The following is a 16457-nucleotide window of genomic DNA, read 5'->3' on the forward strand; positions in this document are numbered from 1 at the left end:
ATCGATTAGATTGTACAACACCTACAAGTCGACTTAATCCTCCCTACTCAACTATATGCATGGTCAAATGAGACTCGAGTTGGTTTATGTCTTACAAGTCTCATTAAAAAGGTAGGTGATGGGTAAACAATGCAAGGATTCATAGGCTCGCATTTCATTAAATATAACATGTGCAAAAGTTGAGATCACAACAAGCAAGCAAATAAATTAGGAAAACATATTAAATTAAGCATGAATCATCCCCCATGTTGGTTTCCCCTAATTACCCATTAACCCTAGTTAAGGAAACTACTCACTCATTATCAAGTTTAACAAGTTAACAAGGTTGTCAATCATATTAACAAAGCAAAACATGATGAAAAAATGAAGATGATTAACAATAATTAAAAAGGGATTAAGAGAGTTATACCTAATGATGATTCCAAAATAATAATGCAAAGAATAATAGAAGTACTTGATGATTGATGGAAGGTTGTCAATCTCCCAATAAACCCAAATAATCTTCAATTACCCAAAATAAAAGATGAACAAAAGAGAAATTAAGGAATTGAGATTTGTATTAATATTTGATTAGAAGTTGATTACAAGATTAAAGAGAGATTAGAATAATATAAACTACACTAAAGATTGATAAGAAGAACATGATAATCTAATTAGACTAATGGGTTATTTATAGTGGGGATTAGGTGCACAAATTAGGGTTACTAAGGGCTTAAATGACGATTAAGTCCTTGAGGAATCGCTCCTCTCAAGAAAAGATGTGGGTCTCCTTTTAGCTAGTCTTCCAAAAATATGCGCATCTGAAATGAAGAAAGAAGAGGACGTGCCCCTCTGGAGTACAGTCCGACGTCCAAGGGTCGGGACGGGCGGATTGGGGTGTTGGGAAATGTATCCTCAACAATAGTGCAATCACATGATTTAAATATCATTATTAAATCTTATACTAAGAATACGTGAGGGATGATTTTTTATACAGTCGACTGACCGTCATTAATCGGTAATGATTGGCTAACTAGATTTTGACATTACTGTCGTGTGACGGTGGTGGTCAGTTGATCCCTTTAGGTCACACCTATAGGATAAGGCCCAAATAGATATTTAATTAATTGTATGCGATACAGATTAATTAATTCCTTAATTATGGGAGTGCAATTTTGCGTCTTATTGTAATGTGATTAAATAAGATTTAATTTAGTAATTAAGTGTTAATTTACTAAATTAGTTAAGGTATTTTATAAGTTTAGAGGTAGAGGTAATTAGTTATTTAAAGTTACAAGAAGTTGTAATTTTAATAAACTAGTAAATATGGGACCCATTATATGTTGATATAATGGTAGTATACTACTTAAAAAGTGGAGTGTATATTATATTATTAATTGTAATATTTAAGTGTTAAATGATTACATTAATAATTAATTATGTAAGATAGTTAAACATATGACTTATAAGAATTTGTGGGACAAATGACAAAAGGCAAAAATGGACCAAAATAGGGCCAATATTTCGGCCAAAACAAGAGAGCAAAAGATGCTCTTTTGTCTTTGTTTGTTTTGATTAAAGCATGATAGTGACTTGTCATATGAAGCTTTTATCATGCTACATCTTACACACTTTCTCCCTACACTCTACATATACTATACACGAGAGTAAAACAAAAGAAACAAGATTCCTTACATGGGTATAGCCACCGATTTTTTGGGCTCCATAAGATGAGCATTTTTGCTCATTTTTCCTTGGTTGGTTCTTTGCTTGTTTTCTCTCAATTCTTCCTCACATGCAAGGCAACAAAACTCTCTAAAAATACTAATACACTAAATATATTACTAGAGGTAGTAATACTAGAAATATTAGTATTATTAAGGTAACATTTCTACTACATATCTAGTTAATATTAGTAGGAATTTTTGGGATTAATCTTGGGTGCAATTTATTGGAGTGGCTTCTATACTTGGAGTCTTAGGAGGATCATCCATCATATTTAGCTCAAGAACAAGTTAAGGAAGGTGACCTTACTTGTGCCCACATATTTCGAACCATTTAACAATGTAAGGAACATTTTTTTTCTTATAAATCTTTCATTTTGTTATGCATGCACTAGATCTAAAGAACAAATAATTAACAAGTTTATTAGTTCTCTATTAGAGGAGTCTAATAATAGGTATATGAACCTAACATGGGGAGCTGTTGGACAGGCGGCCTGGTGGTAAGGACGAGCGTCCTGGGGAGCTGTTGGGCGGGCGTCCCGATGATTGGGACGAGTGGATTCTGGCTCAGCTTCCTTTTCTTCTTTTCTTCTTCCAAAAATCCTCCGGGATTTTGTCAGGATGCAAGGATCTTCATCATCATTGCCCATCTACTACATTATGTACAAAGGCTTTCTAGTGTTATCTTCTCTTTGATGCTTGGTCATTAAATTAGATCAATTTAGCTCTATTTTGCCATGAAAATGCAAGGTTTGCACTCCTCTCCTACCAAGGAAACAAAACTTCAAAGAATATGCAAAACAAAGGGCTAAAGATAGTAAATGACCCAAATATACACTATAAAGCATAGGAACGAGGCTAATTCGGGGACTAAATATGCTCAAATATTGATCACATCACCTTGGCAAGACATTCCCAGAGAAATAAATGTGTTACTGTGGACAAGGCCCTCGGGAACTGCGTCCGCGGGATCCACACTAGGCATAATCGACTCGAGGTTCTTTCGAATCGAATTAAGACATATTAGAGTCGCCACCAAGTTTTTTGGGAACTTGGAACCGTTCAAGTCAACTTTACACCTTTCATCGAAGAGCATAAAGCCAATCGACTACGAGTGATTAAAGATAAAGACTTGTACCCTATATCACTCGATTTGAATGACTCTCGTAATCCAATGGTATTTAGACGGATCCACAAACCATAGATCTTGAGTAAGGGGTGAGGGTACGTGTTGGGAAGCCCATAAGGACACCCAACCCCGCCCGTCAATAACGGCCTCTAGTAAGTCAAGTATGGATTTCAAACAAGTTCATAGCTACTACGATATATGAAATGCAAACATCGTTTTAACCCTAACATGTGAAGTTTCTATGTCGATTTAGATGCAACTAAACTAACTTTGTCAAAGTTGTAATTTAGCATGTGGGTTGATTGATCTAAGCAACATATAAACGAAAGCAAACAAGGCTTAGGGGGAATGAGGGAGCCGTTGGGATCTACCTATTACAAACCAGGCATTTCATGCCGACACAACAATAAATTAAAGATACAACTCGATCTAAATACAATTGCTACATACAGAACCGTACACGACACATTACACGGCCAATCGGCCTAGGAAACCGCGCACAAGAGGGGTGACCCATGGCTTACATGACTCACGGCCTTGGGTCACTCCTCGTGATGTGTGCTTTCACTTAATCTCATCGAATTAGACATAGGGCTACGCACCAAAGCATGTATTAGCATAAACCGTGCCATGTTGCTTTAAACAACATGCGATTTATTACGCTCTTACATGCATTGGGACACAACCATCTAACCAAACAAAACTAAGGTTTTTGAAAGAGGTTTTGACTCGATAAAGGGAAACTAACTTGAAAATTCCAACTCGATGAACAAACGATAAATTACAAGTTATAAAGCGATAAAGAACAAGCGATTCATAAAACGGACGAAACCAAAAGGACCAAAAGACACGGCCAAATCACGGCCAAACCAAACATGGCTACCCTAGGTCCTAGGTCAGGTTCATTAGTTAGATCAAATGATTGCGAAACGAACTCGAAACAAATGAGAAAACAAGTTGAAAACGACGTTGATCGGTTGAGATGATGTCGCGCAAAGGGGCATTCTACACGGCCTAAAAGGGGTCAAGTTAGGTCAAATTCGCTAATTAATTTAACTCATCGAGTGTCAAAAAGAAGGTGCTAATCACGCACTCTCATACTAGCGAGAAATTATGTGAAAGAGAGATGCATTCGATTGAATTACAGAATTGTTAGTTGATTTTTAAGGCTATGTCGATGTACCCTAAAGTGTCTAATTAGGTTATTAAACTGACCTAATGTCATCTAAACGAGTCATATGTTAACAATCAGAAGTCATACTAACATGCAATGGGTCCTAAGGTGAGTCGAATTGGCCGAGACAAACAAAGGGTCAAAAACGAGGAGCGAAGTTAGAAATTCGTTTTATTTATGCCCTACCTTGAACACGAGGATATGTAAATGAGACGGGGGTGTACGACCGACTGATGTAGCGGTTTCTTTTCCCATCTCAAGTCAACGCGGGTGTTCATGGTGGTACTTTAACTCATACTCGGACTAAACTAGTTTCATAGTTAATTTAAACGATAAATAAAAAGCGATAAACGAACAAAACGAACTATAAGAAAAACAAACATAAAAACGAAATAAAAAAGGAGAAAGAGGAGGATTTGATGCACCCTCAACCTACATGTATCGTTGACACCGTATTGGGTCGTAATCGATGGTAGATTTTATCACGAGAGGCCGTCGTCGACGAAGAAACAAAGCAAACACGCGTTTTTATCGAATCTGGACAGCAACTTTCAAACAGTGATTTCTCCCTCGTTTCACGATGAAAATTCGATTTAAAAGATGTTTTGAAAACTAGAAAGAGAGGAGAACAGAGATCTTGAAGCAACCCCTGCTCGTTTTGAGTTATTGGGCACGAAAAACGAGCACAAACAGAACTGGACAGACAGGAACAAACCGCGAAAACAGAGTGTATAACACTCTGTTTTACGAGGGATTTCGTGTACTCTCAAGGGCAATTTGGCTCGTAAATCTTTGTCTAATGTGTAGATGGATGTTATATGGCTAATTAGGAATAAGAAACTCGAGTTTTGATGGAGGTTTGAAGGAGTAACGAATTGTTTTTCGAAAAGGACACACAAACTGTTCCAGTTTGGATGTCGGTTTTGTGGAGGGTTTTTGAGAGGCAATTAGGGTTTGTTTCTGGGGTTTAAAGCTTGTGAGTGAAGGTAGGATGTATGGAGAACTTAGAGCAATGAATGTATGGTGAAGGGGTGGTATTTATAAGGAGTTAAAGTAGGTTAAAAGGGAGGAGAGGCAGACGGGCTCGGCTGAGCATAGCTGCTGTCCAGCAGCTTTTGGGGGGTTTTCTAGGGTTCGTTTGGGGGTTTTTCTTGGTGATTAAGGTAAGGTAATATGGGTAGGATATTAGGGTATGGGTTAGGGTTAATGGGCACGGGTTTTGGTGGTATTTGGAGCGGGTTTTGGGCTCGGTATTCATCACGCAAAACAGGGAGTAGGCTGTTTGTATGCGGGCTGTTGGGGGTGATTTGGTATGGGATTTGGGCCGTGGTCAAGGGGGTTCGAACTGGGTTGGATGGGTAGAGGCTTAGGTTGGTTAGTGTACTCGAGATTCGTGCCAACTCGTAAAGAAAACGGGCTCAAAAAACCGAGCTAAAATCGAGCTCAAAAACGCATGTTCAAAACGAGTTCTTTTCAATTTTCAAATCGATTTTTCAAATCAATTAACACATTAAAATAAATGATTTTTCAAACCAAATATACTCACAAAATGATTTTTCAAATCAAATATTTATTTTATATTCAATAAAATAAACTTGGAAAAATAAATTCAAAATAAAATAAATTAAATTGAAATCACTTTAAAAAGACTTTAATTTAAATATCATTTAAATTAATAAAATGAACTCACTTAAGAAACATTAATTTAAATATCATTTAAATTAATAAAATACTTCATCGACGACGCCCATTCTACATCGTAAAACGAGCTCCAAATAATGACAATGACAACTAAAGAATACATGTGTCCTATCATCATCGGGTGTTTGTCGGGTTCTCTATAAATTCCAATATCGACGGATACGGGTATCTACAGAGCCCCCACTTTGACTGAGGCTTGGACAAGGCGAAAGTCAAAGTATACCCCAGGTCCCTCTCGACCTGAGGATTCTTCGGGTCGTTTATAGTCCATTAGACTTGCGTATATAAGCTCTTGACCATAAGAAGAGACCATACCTGAAACTTCGTTGGGGATTGACTCTTGCTTCTGTTGTGTCAAATTATCGTCGTTGGTCGTCGACCCATAAAATTGCATATATGGTGAGTTGAGCCTTATCCTTAGGTGCCTTCGTATCCGTTTCTGACGGAATCAAACCCGCGTCGTAGTTCGGCCACTGCTGACACATGCCCAAAGTTTATCATCTGCTGGCGTTTGTCCAATAATTCGTCATCTGCTGACATTTGCCCAAAATTTATCATCTGCTGGCACTTGTCCGAAATTCATCTGTTGACACTTGCCTAAAGCTTATCATCTGCTGGCAGGTGTCCAAATGGGACGGGACTTTCCGAGGAGGTTGCCGCCGCTTTTATCATTTGCTTTCAGCTACGGAATTCTTCCATTTCATACTCTTGTATTGAATTGAATTCTGAGTGGATGTCATCCTTTTCATCTTGATAATGGTGTCTGAAGCCAACGGCTTCACAGCCCCCAGTTTGTGATGGCTCTAAAGTCGAAGACTTTAGAGCCCCCAGTTGAAACATATCCTGCTATAATTGAAACACAAAAACGTACTAGCAACAATCATCACATAAGCACATTTGGATCATCGATCTTGAAATTAGATTATTTGAAATAATGGGTCATCAACCCGAAAATTGAATTTGAAAATTTTGAATAATTGGGACATCGACCCGAAGTTTGAAATTGACATCACTTGGTATGTTGGGCCATCGACCCTTCAAAAATTGAATTTGAAATTTTGATTTTCGAAAGATTGGGGTCATCGACCCGAAAAGATTCAACTACTTGGATCATCTATCCATAATTCGCTAAAAGTGCAAAAAGTTTTTTGGAATTTTGAAATTTTGAAATAAATTGAAATCGAACCTTGATGGGTGAGCATGAAATACGACTCAGACACTTTGTATGACCCGTAAGCAACGTGGGCGTAGCCCGCTACCGTAAAACAAAAAGGGAAAATAAAACCGTAAGTGTGCACGGGTTTAAATTCAATTATTGACTCGCTGGGGGTAGGAATGTAAATTGGCCATTCTGGCGCCAAAAGATGGCAAATGGGAATCACAAGGCCATCGGACTTAAGACAAAGATATCGTATGGCATGGGCGTGCTCCCAAGGGCGTATGGGAATCAAGATCACTTGGCATTGACAAGGTGGATTAAACTCACGGAGCAACAACGTTAGCCTCGCCTAGACACTAAACACAGACTGATTTTATGAGAACAGTTGGACATCACACATCACTCTTGTTGGGAACATTCTGCCACTCTTCTCCTCGCCTCCTTTCTTTTCAAATGAGTATTCATCATTTCTTGCCACCGCCTTCTTTCTTTTCAAATGGGGCTTTTACTATTTTTCTTCCACGCCTTCTTTCTTTTCAGCGGGTTTTTCATATTTTCTGTTCCCAACAAAAACCCACATCTATCTGACCGAGCATCTTTGCCTACACTGTTAGATGAAGCTCATTCAGAGATTTGACACTACTCATCTGAACCTATATCCTCATCCTAGCCTACATCGAGTGCTAAGACCGACTCAAACAAAGGTGGCTTCATTTGGACTTGGTTAAGACCCGTAAGAAACCGACAAGATGACAACTTGGTTGATGAGTGGATTGAATCCCTTATTCTGAAGGACTGCCTACGTATTCGCGTGGAGCGAAATCAAATCCGACGTAGTTCGATCAAGGTGCATTAAATTGGCATTTTGATTGTGTGTACACACTCGAAGGTTTCACCTAAGGTATCATGTCATATCCCATTCTAGCCTGTAAAGTACCGTTTAAATCCCGTGTTTGGGGTTGGGTGTAAAAGGCTTGGATCTTTTGGGATGTGGAGCTTGGTAATAACAAGTTGGAATGGTTAACCATCATTCTGAAGGTTTGTTTTGTGGTGCTAAGGCTAAGGGCTATGGCTGATGATATGGTTGGAATGGGTGTCTCAGTTTTGATGAAATCCGAGTGCAAATGGGTTGGAAAATAATGTGGGTTCAAATCTCCATGTCTAGACCCTAAAGGCTGGGTGTAACAGCACAAGCGGAATGATTCTCAAAATTCCTGACTATCCCCTTGTAACCATCTCAGGAAGGACTTAGAGGGTAAAGAGGTCACTACTTACGCTTTTGGGCTTCGCCCATTGAACCTCAACTATGGGTACTTGACTTGAATTCTGGCTTCCGTAACTTCGACATTCAACCAAAGCATTCCGCAATAACTTCAACATCTTTTTTTCTTTTTTTTTTTTTCATTCTTTCATCTTTTTTTTTCATTTTTTCATTTTTTTCTTTTTTTTTCATTTTTCCAATTTTTCTCTTTTTTCTCATTTTTTCATTCTTTTTCATCTTTTTTCTCTCTTTGAAAATGATCTTCTATTCATTCTCTTAGTCATAAATGGATACACCTTGAAAACTGGGCTTCGCCAACTAATTTGGGTAAGAACTAACAATTCCTTGTTAGAACGGGTTGATATCTTCTCTCTTCGAGATGGGATGATTTTGTTGGGGAAAAGGCTTGCCTTCCGTCATCGATAGGGGAAACAAGGAGCTAGTCCGGGTTCGTCATAGGATCATCTAAAAGCTTGTCAAAAGCACTGGTTCTGATGGAGGTTTTCTACCGCCAGACATGGAATAGGTAAAGGAATCAAACACGGGATCCTGGTGTACCTTACATTTTGAAACGGGACATATTTCTAACCCAGGGATCTCTTTGAGTGTGCTGTGCATTTTTATCATGCTTTCGGAATGATTGAGGATTGAAAATAAGACATATTTGGAAACGTAACTGCAACTTTTTATTGGAATGAGAAATGCTTAACAGACTCAAAAAAACAATTCCTAGGACACATCCTAGGTCATCGCGGAACAAACGACTCAAATTAAAAAAAGAAAGTTCTAGACTCGACTCGACTAAGATAAGAAAATAGATCCCTACTCATAATTTTTAAAATCTGGTCTTGAGCTTTTCCTTGTTCAGTTGTCAGCTTAGATGCTCGGTTTTAGTCCTTGATCCCTTTGATGGTCTGCCTCCATCCTGAGGTAGTCCTCTGAGGTTCTACGCCAGTGATGAAGGTTGGTGAATCGAATTGTCCTTTATTAACTTCGTTAACGAGAGGAGTACATTCTAGAGCGAGACTCTCGATTTGAATTTCATTCTTCGGGTTTGGCAATAATTCAAAGCAATCCACAAATATATTCCCGATAAACACTCCTTTCCAGTGACATGGGCGGATAAGATGGGAATAGTCGACACTGTCTTCGACAGAAACATAGTTAGTGTGATCGCCAAATGGATTGGTGATGTTATTGGGTTTAACAGTTGGGATTGGGAGTGTTCCATTCTCAATCATGTCTTGGATTTCGTGCTTCAGTCGATAGCACCTTTCAGTATCATGGCCTTTCCCTTGATGAAAGGCATAGTAGGCATTTGGTTTATACCATTTACCTTGTTGATCAACGGGAGGGTCCGGAGTTGGACCAATACGCTTCAGCTTTCCTTGGGCTATGAGCCTCTGGAGACCATATGTATAAGTGCATCGGATATCGGTGAATGCCCTAGGTGTTTGGCGCTGCGACTTCTTCGATTGCCCTTCTAAGAGATTGATGGCTTCATCCAAATGGGTCGTTGCTGGGGCCTTGCCCTTAGACGATGAGGCCCCTTGGTACCCTTTCGGCTTTTCAGCCTCTGCCCTTATGACATCATCTTCTACCTTTATCCCTATTCTTATCAATTCTTTGAAAGAGCCAAAATTCTTGTATTTCAGAGCATTGCGGTAAACAGGTCATAGATTCTTTACGAACTTATCTACCATTTCAACTTCATCAGGCTTCTTGGCTAATTTCACGCTTTCAGCGCGTCATCTTGCGAGGAATTCAGTAAAGCCTTCTTTTTCTTTCTGTGTCATCACCTCCAATGTTCTTATGTTGGTTTGAATCTCGACATTATCAGCATAGTGCTTGCAGAACTCCACCGTAATATCTTCGAAAGTGGGGAAGTTCTTAAGGTCAAGATTATAGAACCACGCCTTCGGTGTTCATCCGCAGATTGGGCAAAAATTTCGAGAGAGCATGTCAGCAGTACTCCCTTCAGTGCTAAGTACCCTTTATAGGCCTTAACATGGTGGACTGGATCTTCGGTGCCCTTGAACTTTGGGATGTCAGTGAGTACCATGTTCGTGGGCAACTTATCCCGAATTGGGGCATAGGCCCTAGCATTCTCATAGTGAATGTTCTTCCCCTGGTAGAGTTTCAAACGGTCCTCAATGAACTTGAACCGTTTCTCCAGATCAGTCAGAGGTGGGGTAGATGAAGCGGAATCTTCACCCAGCTTAGATTCGATTGCATCCATTCGGGTCATCATGAGGTTCACGGCCTCAGTGAGCTTGTTAACAGCATCTTCCATTGCTTCACGTCGGGTTTTGGGCGGCCTTTCTACAAGAAAACCCCGAACCGAGTCAATATTTAAAGTAAGAGCCCCTGCACACTTAAGGACACGACACCAACTTGACTCAAACAAAGACTCGACTTGAGACTGACTAACCAAAGGTTCGACTCACGGTTGGATTTAGACCTCGATTCATTTTAGACTCGACAAAACGACATGACTCAAGCTGTCATAGCTCGATTTTAAACTGGACTCGGTGTGACTAAACCCGTGATTGGACCAACATGGTCCTTAGGTTCGAGTGAAACGTCCTAAAGGGCCCAGCTTGGACGTTTCTGTGGACTATCCTAGACCAAAAGATCGACCAACATGACTCAAGGCCCAAGAGGTGAGCTTGGGTGACCCAACAAGGTCGTGTTCTAGACTCTTAGAACGAAACACACCCGGCCTAACACGGCCATGACCTGGACACGACTTGACGCATTTCATGCTTGGTTGAGGTTCGAGAGGCATTTTGGATTGGTTTTGAAAAAAAAAACGAAAGATTGATTCGAAAATGAGATTTGAAATGGGCAGCATGCCGGCTATAAAAGCTCATTTTGGGCCGAAAATTCTAGTCCTAATTGGGCAAAGATTCCGCGTTTTAAAACCATGCTATTTTGAAAGTAAGTTGTTCAAAAGTTCGGTTTTGAAAAGGACATGGGAAATTTCGAAAAGACTCGGGAAAACAATTTGCACATTGTCATTCTCATGTTACAAGGATGTATGCTCCTAGACATCTCTAAGTCTCGGCAAGTCTTCTACACGAAGGTCTATGCCCTCCATCCTTTTGCGGTCTTATAGAGCAAGGTGTCTTAAGGTAGAGTACCTAGAAGATCGTCCCCACCATCAAGAACCACGCGATGAAGTGGAAGCGAGCAATGTGCAGCTTCCTAGCATAGTGGGACGTCGCCCCCCACGCATCACGAAGAAACGCTGGGACGGCCCGGGCAAGTCCTTAAGGGTTTATGCATGAATCGTAGCACTATGAGTAATGTTTTACTTTCCAACACTTTCTTTTCAAGTTTCTCCTCGGAGGAAAAGACCCTAGAAACAAAGTGTAACTAGTCCTCTTTTCCCAGTAGTCGCCAAATCGTGGACAAGGCCCTCGGGAACTGCGTCCGCGGGACCCACACTAGGCATAATCGACTCGAGGTTCTTTCGAATCGAATTAAGATATATTAGAGTCGCCACCAAGTTTTTTGGGAACTTGGAACAGTTCAAGTCAACTTTACACCTTTCATCGAAAAGCATAAAGCCAATCGACTACGAGTGATTAAAGATAAAGACTTGTACCCTATATCACTCGATTTGAATGACTCTCGTAATCCGATGGTATTTAGACGGATCCACAAACCATAGATCTTGAGTAAGGGGTGAGGGTACGTGTTGGGAAGCCCATAAGGACAACCAACCCCGCCCGTCAATAACGGCCTCTACTAAGTCAACTATGGATTTCAAACAAGGTCATAGCTACTAAGATATATGAAATGCAAACATCGTTTTAACCCTAACATGTGAAGTTTCTATGTCGATTTAGATGCAACTAAACTAACTTTGTCAAAGTTGTAATTTAGCATGTGGGTTGATTGATCTAAGCAACATATAAACGAAAGCAAACAAGGCTTAGGGGGAATGGGGGAGCCGTTGGGATCTACCTATTACAAACCAGGCATTTCATGCCGACACAACAATAAATTAAAGATACAACTCGATCTAAATACAATTGCTACATACAGAACCGTACACGACACATTACACGGCCAATCGGCCTAGGAAACCGCGCACAAGAGGGGTGGCCCATGGCTTACATGACTCACGGCCTTGGGTCACTCCTCGTGATGTGTGCTTTCACTTAATCTCATCGAATTAGACATAGGGCTACGCACCAAAGCATGTATTAGCATAAACCGGGCCATGTTGCTTTAAACAACATGCGATTTACTACGCTCTTACATGCATTGGGACACAACCATCTAACCAAACAAAACTAAGGTTTTTGAAAGAGGTTTTGACTCGATAAAGGGAAACTAACTTGAAAATTACAACTCGATGAACAAACGATAAATTACAAGTTATAAAGCGATAAAGAACAAGCGATTCATAAAACGGACGAAACCAAAAGGACCAAAAGACACGGCCAAATCACGGCCAAACCAAACACGGCTACCCTAGGTCCTAAGTCAGGTTCATTAGTTAGATCAAATGATTGCGAAACAAACTCGAAACAAATGAGAAAACAAGTTGAAAACGACGTTGATCGGTTGAGATGATGTCGCGCAAAGGAGCATTCTACACGGCCTAAAAGGGATCAAGTTAGGTCAAATTCGCTAATTAATTTAACTCATCGAGTGTCAATAAGAAGGTGCTAATCACGCACTCTCATACTAGCGAGAAATTATGTGAAAGAGAGATGCATTCGATTGAATTACAGAATTGTTAGTTGATTTTTAAGGCTATGTCGATGTACCCTAAAGTGTCTAATTAGGTTATTAAACTGACCTAATGTCATCTAAACGAGTCATATGTTAACAATCAGAAGTCATACTAACATGCAACGGGTCCTAAGGTGGGTCGAATTGGCCGAGACAAACAAAGGGTCAAAAACGAGGAGCGAAGTTAGAAATTCGTTTTATTTATGCCCTACCTTGAACACGAGGATATGTAAATGAGACGGGGGTGTACGACCGACTGATGTAGCGGTTTCTTTTACCATCTCAACTCAACGCGGGTGTTCATGGTGGTACTTTAACTCATACTCGGACTAAACTAGTTTCATAGTTAATTTAAACGATAAATAAAAAGCGATAAACGAACAAAACGAACTATTAGAAAAACAAACATAAAAACGAAATAAAAAAGGAGAAAGAGGAGGATTTGATGCACCCTCAACCTACATGTATCGTTGACACCATCTTGGGTCGTAATCGATGGTAGATTTTATCTCGAGAGGCCGTCGTCGACGAAGAAACAAAGCAAACATGCGTTTTTATCGAATCTGGACAGCAACTTTCAAACAGCGATTTCTCCCTCGTTTCACTATGAAAATTCGATTTAAAAGATGTTTTGAAAACTAGAAAGAGAGGAGAACAGAGATCTTGAAGCAACCCCTGCTCGTTTTGAGTTATTGGGCACGAAAAAACGAGCACAAACAACTGACAGACAGAACAAATCACGAAAACAGAGTGTATAACACTCTGTTTTTCGAGGGATTTCGTGTACTCTCAAGGGCAATTTGGCTCGTAAATCTTTATCTAATGTGTAGATGGATGTTATATGGTTAATTAGGAATAAGAAACTCGAGTTTTGATGGAGGTTTGAAGGAAGAACGAATTGTTTTTCGAAGAGGACACGCAAACTGTTCCAGTTTGGATGTCGGTTTTGTGGAGGGTTTTTGAGAGGCAATTAGGGTTTGTTTCTGGGGTTTAAAGCTTGTGAGTGAAGGTAGGATGTATGGAGAACTTAGAACAATGAATGTATGGTGAAGGGGTGGTATTTATAAGGAGGTAAAGTAGGTTAAAAGGGAGGAGAGACACACGGGCTCGGCTGAGCATAGCTGCTGTCCAGCAGCTTTTGGGGGGTTTTCTAGGGTTCGTTTGGGGGTTTTTCTTGGTGATTAAGGTAAGGTAATATGGGTAGGATATTAGGGTATGGGTTAGGGTTAATGGGCACGGGTTTTGGTGGTATTTGGAGCGGGTTTTGGGCTCGGGATTCATCACGCAAAACAGGGGGTAGGCTGTTTGTATGCGGGCTGTTGGGGGTGATTTGGGATGGGATTTGGGCCGTGGTTAAGGGGGTTCGAACTGGGTTGGATGGGTAGAGTCTTAGGTTTGTTAGTGTACTCGAGATTCGTGCCAACTCGTTAAGAAAACGGGCTCAAAAAACCGAGCTAAAATCGAGCTCAAAAGCGCATGTTCAAAACGAGTTCTTTTCAATTTTCAAATCGATTTTTCAAATCAATTAACACATTAAAATAAATGATTTTTCAAACCAAATATACTCACAAAATGATTTTTCAAATCAAATATTTATTTTATTTTCAATAAAATAAACTTGGGAAAATAAATTCAAAATAAAATAAATTAAATTGAAATCACTTTAAAAAGACTTTAATTTAAATATCATTTAAATTAATAAAATGAACTCACTTAAGAAACATTAATTTAAATATCATTTAAATTAATAAAATACTTCATCGACGACGCCCATTCTACATCGTAAAACGAGCTCCAAATAATGACAATGACAACTAAAGAATACATGTGTCCTATCATCATCGGGTGTTTGTCGGGTTCTCTATAAATTCCAATATCGACGGATACGGATATCTACAGTTACCATCTTAGTTGCCCGAGGTAGTAAGTAAAAGCACAAATATAACATAAGGTACTTTAAAATAAATACTGTTTAACTGGATAACTCAAGAGGTTTTATTACAACTCAAATGAACCGTTTAAATAATTTAAATTACAGGGCAACGGAAATAAAATAAATAATGTCTGAATATAAACTAGGTAATCTCTAGACTCTGACGAAGGTCATACGTCCCAAGCTCCTTCCAAGCATCCAGCATACCTCAAAGGCTAAGATGTCAGTCAATTTGCTCCCCAATAATTGGTTCATCATACGTGTTTATAGAATACAGGGTCAACCAAACGATTGAGTAGGATAACTAAACAACAAAATAAATAGATATAATGAAACCTGCAACATAAAAGACAACAACAGAAGCCGTGTGCCTCATAGCTGTGATACACGACATACCCAAACATCACAAACACCGCTCAGGTCCACAGTCACTCTAACAGCACCGTGCCTGGCCGACCAATAATCATAATCTCAATACAATTCTCTTCCAAAGATGTCAATAAATAGAGAACCAACCCAGCAGTGATAGTAATATAATTATAAGGTGCTCATAAGGCAACAATTGCAACAATAACTCATGGTGGAAAAACTCTACAACGACAATGCAATAATAAATCGTCTGATGCCAAGAATGCAATAATAATTCATCTTATGACAACAATGCAATAATAATTCATCTTATAGGGAATTCATCAATTAATTAATTTAATAAGCAATAAAGTTGAGTAGATATCCTACCTTCAGCAAATCTTCAAAATTCAATCAATTAATCTCCTAAAACGCTTTTTCCACAAATTCACCACCTAACAACAATTATATTTTATACAATTATAAACTATTCTTTGTTGATTAAATTAAGATTTAAACTACCCATAACAATCACCCAAAATCGCCGCAACCGACACCCCCATACACAGCCAACCGACGGTGGTCAACCTGTCGATCAAACAGGCCACAACAGTCAACAGACGGTCAAGGACGGTCAAACGTAAATAATTGATGTAACGCAATTAGATAACTTACCACAATTAATTTAATGCGCGGTGAAAACTACGTCTTAAAGTTGTCTCACAAAGATTACTCTTTTCCTCACAAGTTATAAGTTTATGTTTTTGATGTGGAACAAAAAGTGATGGTAAGGCATGAGTTTGGTATATATATTAACATGGTAGGTGGTAGGAATGTTCTAGGTAATTGACTAAATTAATTAAATAACTAAAATATCTAGGTAGTATAGATAACACCCAAACCAAATACACCTCCCCCCTTCTACTCGGTCAAACAGTGGTCTTGCTAGCTGGTTTATATTTTTTATTTTATTTTATTTCTTTTTACGACGACAAATATTATTTTCTCACCTTATAAATTATAAATTATATCTAAAATTACAGAGTATTACATTATAATTATGATATTAATTATTCTTTAATTTATACACATAATTTATTCAACAAAAGTAATAGCCAATGAAACTGCTCCGCAGAAATAGCCAATGAAATTGCTTCTAAATTTCTTCTTTTAGGTGTGTGTGTGTGTGTGTGTGTGTGTGTGTGTGTGTGTGTATATATATATATATATATATATATATATATATATATATATATATATATAGATATATATATATATATATATTGATTGATATTGATTA

The 16457-nt window shown here is 38.9% G+C and overlaps 1 long non-coding RNA gene across 1 annotated transcript; it reads right to left on the reverse strand.

The window, feature by feature from the left end:
• Nucleotides 1–14861: 14861 nt before the first annotated feature.
• On the reverse strand, nucleotides 14862–15916 carry LOC141633485 (uncharacterized). Its single transcript, XR_012538245.1, has 3 exons — nucleotides 15833–15916; nucleotides 15548–15612; nucleotides 14862–15257 (listed from the first exon to the last, which is right to left on the reverse strand). It is a non-coding gene; the product is annotated as an uncharacterized LOC141633485 (long non-coding RNA).
• Between the last annotated feature and the right edge of the window lie 541 nt (nucleotides 15917–16457).

The sequence above is a fragment of the Silene latifolia genome, chromosome Y (genome assembly GCF_048544455.1).
Source record: "Silene latifolia isolate original U9 population chromosome Y, ASM4854445v1, whole genome shotgun sequence".
NCBI lineage: Eukaryota > Viridiplantae > Streptophyta > Magnoliopsida > Caryophyllales > Caryophyllaceae > Silene > Silene latifolia.